We start from the raw sequence: 11,225 nt of genomic DNA on the forward strand, positions 1-11,225 counted from the left end.
GTCTCCCGCTTTCAGCCGAAATTCACCAATTTGATGTCCAAATAAAGCCTCAAATTTCTTACTCACGAGTTTGTTGTTTCCAATCAAATGTTCAAAGAAGAAAGGTCAGCGCTCATCAGCAGCAGCCGCGCGGCTTCGCTTCCGCGGAAAGAGCGATGGATTCACAGCACCGCTACCCCCTCCACGTTCCGGAGCCCCTTACGGGGTCCCTTCTGCGTATCCGAGGTCGCTCCTGGTGCCCGCCGAATCCCACGGCCACGGGCTCACTCTACCCGTGGTTTTCCTAAACGGGTCGTCGCTGTGCCGCAGCGCACGACCCTTTTCCGCGGAGCCCCTCTTCAACAACTGAAGAGGACCGCCATTGCTGTTTCGCGCCGCCTCCGGAAGTCCACCACCTGTTCACTATAAACACACAAATCTCTAATAATTTATCAAAAATGTGTTGACACTCAGTGTATGTATTTGCTAAGTAGAAATAATTTAAAAGGGGGAGGTAGGGAACATATTTCTCCCAGCACCCAGTTCATACAACACATGATAATTTATGCTGGCAGCAAAAAGCCTTCATAAGCATCAATGACCATATGGCATTTCTGGTTCATATAAATAATGATCTGAGTATAAAGTCTTTAACAACTTATTTTTCTCTGTCTTCCTTCATGAACCCATGGCAATTTATTGTGTTTAGTCTCAGAGGTCAGGTACCAAGTCTAGTTGAATCAGTCTTCTTCTGTGGCTACGTTGTGTGAAAAGCATTGGTGGCCTTTTCTTTTTCTTTCTGTTGATGTAATTAAATTCCATACTAAATTCAAATTCCAGGCCCCACTTCAGTTAAACAACAACAACAACAACCAACAGAAAACACAGGAGATTCAGTTCATAGAATATCCATTCATGCCACTTTTACGACTTACTATATCGTTCCCAAATTTACCCACTTTTTCACATTTCCAGCAGGTATGGATATAATTTGCTCCACTTTCCACACATTAACAGCAGACGTTTCATTCATTCATTCATTCATTCATTCATTCATTCATTCATTCGTTCTTTAGATTTATACCCCATCCTTTATCACTTTCATGATCCCCGAGCAGAGAATTGTTAACAGGTGAGGGTTGCTAGACACTGAGGAATCAAACACCAACTTATAAGGATGTCATGTACATGGCAGTAAGAATTTATGGGGTTCTCCTGTGCATGCCTGGCCTTGGAGGTCATAGGATGTTTATGATGTTTTGTAATATTTGAATTTATTTACAGATATATAGGTTGATTCACAGCTGAATATTCCATGCCCCTGCCATCAGATTTTGTGGGTGGGTGGGTGGGGGGCAGTCATCACCTTTAGATCCTTGCAGAGAGCAGCTCAGTCATCTTTGTATATTTTAGCCTCAATCTTGTCTTTCGCATCTGCAGAACTGCAGGCTTCCTTGCATGATCAACATTCCTTAAGGGGGAGGGAGGAGAGCCTAGCTTGACCATTCCAGCAAGCAAAGCAGTCCAGCAGGTTTGACCAGTTTTGAATTGGTTAACTCTCTCCTCCAAACTTAAGACTCACTGGACTTCCAGCAGTTCCTCACGTTCTCATAACAATTTCTCAAAATAGTTCTACCTTATGCTACTACAAGGCAATAAAGCCGGACTGTTAGAGAAAATAATTTCACAAGTTACATCACTAATATCTATTGCAAATGTTTTATTAACTTCTTACTAATGTGGACCGTTAAAATTAATCTCCAGCTTTGTTACTATAAGGACCATTACATTTTTATCTGCTTGCCATTCTCTTGCAAGAGCCCTGTGTGTTCTAATTAGAGCTAAGCAGAAAAGAATAACTGCTGATGTTTGTATTTTCAAAGGAGAGCTGCAGCCATTGTCACACTGTAACCCAATTATCGATGTGCAATACCTCCTCTGCTCCACCTTATTAACTGAAGAATGGGTGTTTTTCACCTTGCCTAGGAGCATCCTTTTCTCCTACCCTTCACACTATTTCCTTAATATCTAGTCTGAAGATGACTTCTTGCTTACTACTTTGTGAACATTAAATGGATTTGTCTGCCCCTTCCTTCTTTCCTACCAAACCTTGCAGCCTCTTTACACTCTCTCCCCTCAGTCCTTGCCCCCTCAGGGTTGATTTCGTAGTACAAATGTTGCAGCCTGAAAACAATAATCATATATAGAATGGAAGAAGAGTGCAGAGATTATTTATCAGTTAAAATTGCTATTTTTTGTGCTTGTGGTTGATAAAGCTTCAAAGGGCATTACATCCCAGACATATGAGCCAACTCCTCAGTGCCGAGGTCCCTTTGCCCCTCCCCAATAAAATATTTGAGGGGGGACAGCCCCCCCAAAAGTTGATGTGCATTGCCATTCAAATGGTGTGCATGTGACTCATCATGTGATGGGGGCGGGGCTTACCCAGTATTTTATTCAACTTGGTACCCCTGATTCCAGATTCACAATCAGTCTTGAGTACAAGTGGTACCTCAGTTTAAGAACAGTCCTGTTTATGAACTATTCGGTTTACGAACTCTGCAAAACTGGAAGTAGTGTCCCAGATTGAGAACTTTACGTCGGTCTAAGAACGGAAGCCGGATGGTAGAAGGACACCAGTGGTGGGAGCCCTCATCAGGGAAAGTGCACCTTGGTTTAAGAACGGTTTCGGTTTAAGAACTGATTTCCGGAACGGATTAAGTTCGTAAACCAAGGTACCGCTGTAAGTTAAAACTCAGGGCTTGTCCACATTTGAGCATTGTTTAGCTGTTAATGCTGTCCGCCCCATTTGAATTAGACAAGAGTCATCACCAATTGCATATATTTGGACTGGAGGAGGAACTTCAATCTTTTCCATTTATAGAAGTAGCCATTCCCTTTTGTGCTTGTCCTTACCTTCCAATTTGTTGATTCTGTTATCCCAATTATGTATTGACAGGGCACATACGCCCAGATAGCCATGCCCACCTTGTTTTATGAAAATCTCCCCACACAGGAGGTATACAAAAGCACACAGGCAATTGAAAAATTGTTTGCACAGTTTTCTGCTTTTGTGCTAATATGAGGGATCAAAAGGGGGGGCTAAGCGCCTCACACACCCTTACTAGCAGGCTGGAAAAGAAATGAAAACAATGGTAAATTCTAAGCACATAATTTTCAGATTGCTGCTCAATATTTCTGGTGTAGATTTTTTAAAAAAATGTGGCCTGCTTGTGCAGTTTCGTAGTTTTGTGCAAATCTGAGAGAGAGAGAGAGAGAGAGAGAGAGAGAGAGAGAGAGAGTCCATTCAGGAGCACACTGGAAATAGGAGCACAGCCAGAAGAGAAATTAAATGGAAGCACTGAGGAAATAGTGGGGGCAGCAGAAAGTGACCATTGATCCCCCTCCCCCCTCAAACACTAAAACAAATTATCAGAGGGCCCAAATGGCACTGTTCAGAACCTGATTTCCCCCAACTTATTGGATCATTCCCTTCCTGGGTAAACCAAAAATAACAGGGGAAAACATCAAGGCTGATGTCTGTGGGTAACGTCATGTGGACTATGCACATTAAATGTGAAGGCACCAACATAAGTCAGTGTAAGGATTAAAGATACCAGTTAATTAGGACCAGAAATCCAAACCACATAAGGGAAATAAAACAACCCATTTTATTTAACAATACTACAAGCTCAATAAATTTGTCCCCGAAGCTCTCTATCACAATATTATGCTCAGAAAGCTACCAACCACAACAGCAGATGATTGCCAAAAAAGTGGGGGAAACTTGCTCAACGGCAATCAAACATGCAGCTTCAGCTATGGCCGGTCTCCTAGTTCTCTGGCAGAAGTAACACCAAAACCTTCTCTGGCTGGTCGTTGGAATATGTGAGTCAGTCCTAGAAGCTACTGGACCCCAATGAAGATTCAGAAAAAGTGGTTTTCATGAAAGGCAGTAGGGACTGGTCTGTATCTCAAAGATAAATGTGTCTGTTAACAACATGTCACAATGACTATGTATGCAACACTTCTGTTAATTGTGAACTACTCACAAAACTGACTGTAACACGGTGGGGTTTCTGGCAGTAACCCCCCTGCTTTTACTGAGGTGGTGAGTTATCTATTTAAACAGAAAGTGTTATTGTTACCCACAAGGCACATTCTGTATAAACATTAGGTCTCTGCTTTGGTATAAATATGAACAGTTTGGAATTGTAGTTTTTCTTTCTGAGTTTGCCACAGTGCCGGATCAACAGATTTTGTCATCGGGACAAAAGCCTGCACTACTGCCCTCCTCCGTCCCCTTTGGGGCACTTACTTGCCCTCCCTCTCAGAGAAAGGGAGGAAAAGTATCTACATTATCTATTGATCTATAAATCTGTAGATATAACTACTTTTATGCTATTAAAAACAAGCTGCAGCAGAACCGAAACAGCATAGAATCATAGAATCATAGAATCATAGAGTTGGAAGAGACCACAAGGGCCATCGAGTCCAACCCCCTGCCAAGCAGGAAACACCATCAGAGCACTCCTGACATATGGTTGTCAAGCCTCTGCTTAAAGACCTCCAAAGAAGGAGACTCCACCACACTCCTTGGCAGCAAATTCCACTGTCGAACAGCTCTTACTGTCAGGAAGTTCTTCCTAATGTTTAGGTGGAATCTTCTTTCTTGTAGTTTGGATCCATTGCTCCGTGTCCGCTTCTCTGGAGCAGCAGAAAACAACCTTTCTCCCTCCTCTATGTGACATCCTTTTATATATTTGAACATGGCTATCATATCACCCCTTAACCTCCTCTTCTCCAGGCTAAACATGCCCAGCTCCCTTAGCCGTTCCTCATAAGGCATCGTTTCCAGGCCTTTGACCATTTTGGTTGCCCTCCTCTGGACACGTTCCAGTTTGTCAATGTCCTTCTTGAACTGTGGTGCCCAGAACTGGACACAGTACTCCAGGTGAGGTCTGACCAGAGCAGAATACAGTGGCACTATTACTTCCCTTGATCTAGATGCTATACTCCTATTGATGCAGCCCAGAATTGCATTGGCTTTTTTAGCTGCCGCGTCACACTGTTGGCTCATGTCAAGTTTGTGGTCAACCAAGACTCCTAGATCCTTTTCACATGTAGTGCTCTCAAGCCAGGTGTCACCCATCTTGTATTTGTGCCTCTCATTTTTTTTGCCCAAGTGCAATACTTTACATTTCTCCCTGTTAAAATTCATCTTGTTTGTTTTGGCCCAGTTCTCTAATCTGTCAAGGTCGTTTTGAAGTGTGTTCCTGTCCTCTGGGGTGTTAGCCACCCCTCCCAGTTTGGTGTCATCTGCAAATTTGATCAGGATGCCCTTGAGTCCATCATCCAAGTCGTTGATAAAGATGTTGAATAAGACCGGGCCCAAGACAGAACCCTGTGGCACCCCACTAGTCACTCTTCTCCAGGATGAAGAGGAACCATTGATGAGCACCCTTTGGGTTCGGTCAGTCAGCCAGTTACAAATCCACTGAGTGGTAGCATAGTCAAGACCGCATTTTACCAGCTTCTTTACAAGAATATCATGGGGCACCTTGTCAAATGCCTTGCTGAAATCAAGGTAGGCTACATCCACTGCGTTCCCTTCATCTACCAGGCTTGTAATTCTGTCAAAAAACGAGATCAGGTTAGTCTGACATGACTTATTTTTCAGAAATCCATGCTGACTATTGGTGATCACAGCATTCCTTTCCAGATGCTCACAGACTGTTTGCTTAATGATCTGCTCCAGAATCTTCCCTGGTATTGATGTCAGACTGACTGGGCGGTAATTATTTGGGTCCTCTCTTTTCCCCTTTTTGAAAATAGGGACAACATTTGCCCTCCTCCAGTCTGCCGGGACTTCGCCTGTTCTCCAGGAATTCTCAAAGATGACTGCCAGTGGTTCTGAAATCACATCTGCCAGTTCTTTTAATACTCTTGGATGCAGTTCATCTGGCCCTGGAGACTTGAATACATCTAGACTAGCCAAGTATTCTTGTACTATCTCCTTAGTTATTCTGGGCTGTGTTTCCTCTGCTGAATCATTTGCTCCAAATTCTTCAGGTCGGGCATTGTTTTCTTTATCGGAGAAGACTGAGGCAAAGAAGGCATTGAGGAGTTCAGCCCTTTCTGTGTCCCCTGTTTGCATTTCACCATCTTCTCCTCTGAGTGACCCCACTGTTTCTTTGTTCTTCCTTTTGCTACGAACATACCCATAAAAGCCTTTTTTGTTGCTTTTAACCTCTCTAGCAAGCCTGAGTTCATTCTGTGCTTTAGCTTTTCTGACTTTGTGTCTACACGTGCTGGCTATTTGTTTGAATTCCTCTTTGGTGGTTTCCCCCCTTTTCCATTTTTTGTACACATCCTTTTTTAATCTTAACTCAGTTAAAAGTTCTTTAGATAGCCACCCTGGCTTCTTTAGGCACCTTCCATGTTTCCGTCTCATTGGTATTGCCTGAAGTTGTGCTTTTACTATCTCCCTCTTAACAAACTCCCAGCCATCATGAACTCCCTTTCCTTTTAGTATTACTGTCCATGGGATCTCACCCAGCACTTCCCTAAGTTTTATGAAGTCGGCTTTCTTAAAGTCGAGAAATTGAGTCCTAGTATGCTTGGCTGCTCCTTTCCGCTGTATAGTAAACTTCAGAAGAGCATGATCACTCGCGCCTAATGATCCTTCCACTTCTACCCCACTAACCAGGTCATCAACATTGGTTAGGACCAGATCTAAAATGGCTGTTCCTCTTGTAGCTTCTCCCACTTTCTGGACAATGAAGTTGTCTGCAAGGCCAGTGAGGAATCTGTTTGACCTTATGCTCTTGGCTGAGTTTGACATCCAACAAATATCCGGGTAATTGAAGTCCCCCATTACTACTATCTCCCTTCCTTTTGCATGCTTGGCCATCTGTTCCAGGAAGGCATCATCTATGTCCTCCGTTTGGCTTGGGGATCTATAGTAAACTCCCACAATGAGGTCACTGTTATTCTTCTCTCCCTTAATTTTGACCCAAATGCTCTCACTTTGGCTTTGAGGTTCTAAATCTTGGATCTCTTCACAGGTATACACATCCCTGACATATAACGCCACTCCTCCTCCTTTCTTGTCTGGTCTGTTTCTCTGAAATAGATTGTATCCCTCCATTATTACATTCCAATCGTGGGACTTATCCCACCAGGTTTCAGTGATGCCTATTATGTCATATTTAGTTTGCTGTACCAAGAGCTCAAGCTCATCTTGAGCAAAAATCTTGAGCAAAAATGCAAGCAGCAAGGCTCTTGCATTTTTTCTCCCTTTACTGCTGTCTTTTTCCTGATTTACCTGCCCATTCTAATTGTATTGTTGCTGCTGTTTTCATGTGACTAAGGTGAGTACAGTGGTACCTCAGGGTACATACACTTCAGGTTACAGACGCTTCAAGCTACAGACTCCGCTAACCCAGAAATAGTGCTTCAGGTTAAGAACTTTGCATCAGGATGAGAACAGAAATTGTGCTCTGGTGGCGTGGCAGCAGCAAGAGGCCCCATTAGCTAAAGTGGTGCTTCAGGTTAAGAACAGTTTCAGGTTAAGAACAGACCTCCGGAATGAATTAAGTACTTAACCCGAGGTACCACTGTACTGGAAAGAGACTCAGCTTGCTTTAGACCAGGATTTCCCAAATCATGTCTTCTTCACCATTGACTATTCTGGTCAATAAGTAAGCGGTTATTCACTGGATCAAAACTGGCTGTCATTTGTCTGTTCTTTTATTCCTGCTAACTGCAGTCACAGCTTGCCTTTGCTTTGCAACTTTATTATTAATCTTTATCCTTCCCCCATGCATAAACCACTGCTGGCAGTAATCTTAACTGTTCCACTGACAGGAAAAATTATAGGGTGTTCAACACACAATGATAATTCTCTTTCTCTGGCACTAATTCATTTGCGCTGCCATCAGGAAAGCATCATCAAGCTTTCAATGCATTATCACTTGCTTATTGATAGGAGACATTCACTGCCTGCACATTCTTCACGGGAGGTCAAAATGAGCTTGCATTCTGTGATGTCCTGTTGAATTTTCTACCCTGGGAAATTCTGTTAGTTCCTGGTTTCAGCTATCTGGACTGCCAGCAAAATTAGCACAGAAGAAAAATGCTTTTAACAGAGTGTGAGATACAAATTTTTATAAACATATCAGCCTTTTCTCCAGATAACAGGGTCTGGCATTTGTGACACAGCTAAAATTATTTGGATTATCTTTAGGGCTGCCGAGAAAAACCTCTGCCAGGATTGATTTAAGAACATTTTGCACATTGAAGGGTACACCTTCACCTTTTCTCAGGAGCTTTTTTCCTTAGGAGCTGTCAACCAATCCCCCCCCCCTTCAAAATTGTTTTAGCATTACAGGGTTGGACACATTAAAAAAAAATAATCAAAGTCTGTGTTGTTGTACTACTTACCTCACATCTTCCAGTCATAACACCAATGTCAGAAAAGTCTCAGATGGGTTTTTCTTTTGAAAAGGAGATATACCTAAAGGCACATCACCCTTCTTTGCCTACTTGAAAGCTATCAACAGCCTGTTGTTATCTCAAAGTGTTTGCATAAGTGTCACTAACTACATGATTCTATGCATATATTTGAGCTGTAAAAAGTGTATTTGAGCCTCTGTTGTACTTTCAGTGTCATGCATGAATGCTGTCAATGTGGGAGAGAACCCGAGATGAAAAAATAAATGTGCACTTGAACAATTTTATATAGTTTTATATTTCGGTTAAGAGCCAATTTAAGCCTCATACATATATTTAGGACGATATGTAGCTGCGTCTTCTCCTCCCCCCCCCAATTTATATCCTGCCCTTTCTCCCAAAAGAGGCCAGCACATAAAATAAAATCATAAAATAAACTACGGAAGCATTCTAAGAACATTCTCTCAATTTTAGGGTTGCAAGGGTTTTCAATTGTCAAATTCCTGGGTAAACGGGATTTTAATTTTTTTTAAAGAGAATTGTCATGAAAGTCAATAATAGTAATTATTTATTAGATTTATATACCACCCTTCATCCAAAGTTTACATGATGAAGGAGACAGACAAGAAGGGAACCACCACTGAAAAGGCCCAGTCAGAAAGCCTTCAGTGGCAACACCACTAAAAAGGCCCCACCTGCCAATCTCACAGGGCATGCCAGCCAGTAAATCACACAGCTCAAAGTTGGAGTTAGCTGTTTATCAACAACTTTCTGATTCCAATGGAGTGGAGAGGTGAAATTGTGTGTCATAAACATATAGATGACACTGTGGCCCAGATGACAGCTCTCAATTGTTTCATATAGACATAAGGTAGCACAGAACTGAATGGACTTTTGTGGGACTCCACAGACCCCAAGCCATGGAGCTGAGTAATGATCTCCTAGCTTCTGCAGGTAGCATTAGAACGTCTATACAGTGGTACCTTGGGTTACATATGCTTCAGGTTAAATACGCTTCAAGTTATAGACTCCACTAACCCAGAAATAGTACCTTGGGTTAAGGACTTTAGCTCAGGATGAGAACAGAAATCACGCAGCGGCAGCAGGAGGCCCCATTAGCTAAAGTGGTACCTCAGGTTTCAGGTTAAGAACGGACCTTCAGAATGAATTGATTTCTTAACCTGAGGTACCACTGTAATACAGAACTTCCAACTCCTACTTCCTTGAGCCATTCCAGAAAAACACCATGACTAGTGGTATCCAAAGTAGCCGAGAAACAAAAGAGTCACACAGGTTTGTCTTGTCTCTCTCCTCGTTGTAACTTCACAGAATATTGGGTAGCGTATGAATGTATGAAAACATGTTTTGGATTTGTCAACCATGAATCCTGGTCAGCTAAAAATAATTAGTAGTCCTTCCATTGTGTTTCACAAAGGATTCAATAAATCCCCAAAGCATGAATTTCCTTTGGTATTTTTTTATTCATTGATAATTTATTTATTTTTTAAACCCATTCACAACCTGAATGTGTTTCGAAATCAGAACTTGGCCTCACATGATGCAGAAATGGCTGAAAACCTAATGAGAAAGCAAAACCTGCGGAGACATCCTAAAATAACAGGAAGGTGGGCAAGGACATTCCCTGGATACCAAGGCAGAACTTGTAGCATATTGCTTTGATAGTATTGGTGTGTGATTTTGCCATAATTAATTTTGTATTGGGAAAACGTGATTCCCCCCCCCCCCCCGCCAACAGCAAAATATAGGCTGTCAGCTCAGCAGCTCAGGATGAACATGAATACAATTAGACTCTTGACAAAGCTCATTAGTATTTTATCTGCAGCGCTGATGGGATTATTCAATGGGGGGAAGGTTGTTCTCACAAATTTCCTAGCTATGATTACAAAAGAAGAGAGAGAGAGAGAGAGAGAGAGAGAGAGAGAGAGAGAGAGAGAGAAGGGATGGGGGTAGGGAGCAATTACTGCTCTTTATTTTTCATCTCTCCTAGTCCTAAATGTATTAAAATAACTAAATGTGAAAGAGTAATTCTAGACAGGTGAGGCTCAACTGATACTTTCTTTCTCACAAAGCAAAGGTGCTAAAAATGTTATCATATGTTACAGCAAGAGGGATATGAAAGCATTTTGCACTGCCTGAAAATCACCCTTGGCTGCAATGCTGTGAGACAATGGAAGAATAATAAAATATGACAATTTGGAAAAAGGTGTTAGTAACTACAGGTGAAGACTCTTAAATAAGAATTCCTTAGTCATGGAGCAGAAATGTTATAAGGGCTTTACGGGCTCAGGTAGTCCTTAAGTTACCTTGGACCCAAGTTGTTCAGGGTTTTTTGTATCAATATTGCTTCGGGGGAGGGCAGAATAGTTTTATTCCTCTCAATACTTTTATATTGTGGCTTTGTGTTGTTTTCATTCTTATGTATACCACTTTGAAATCCATTTTTGGATGAAGGTACAGTTTTTTTAAAATGCGAAAAAATGGGGCTGCCCTATTGATATTTCAGGTTTCATTTATAAAGGTGTGGCATAGTGCTCTGGATACTTGGAAAGATCATACACCAGTAGTACAACATATGCTTTGAATGGAGAAGGTACTATTCCCTGGCCTCCCCAGTTAAAAGGATTTTAAGCAGTAGGGGTGGAAAAGACCCAGCTGAGGCGTCAGAGAAGTGTAGATCGTAAGATTAGGGTTTGCTATGTGAGAGAAACGCATGATTCATTGTAAGGCAGCATCATATATTCATGTGAACATATTCACCTATTTTTGGGGTG

Source organism: Podarcis raffonei, chromosome 7 (assembly GCF_027172205.1).
Source record: "Podarcis raffonei isolate rPodRaf1 chromosome 7, rPodRaf1.pri, whole genome shotgun sequence".
Lineage (NCBI taxonomy): Eukaryota > Metazoa > Chordata > Lepidosauria > Squamata > Lacertidae > Podarcis > Podarcis raffonei.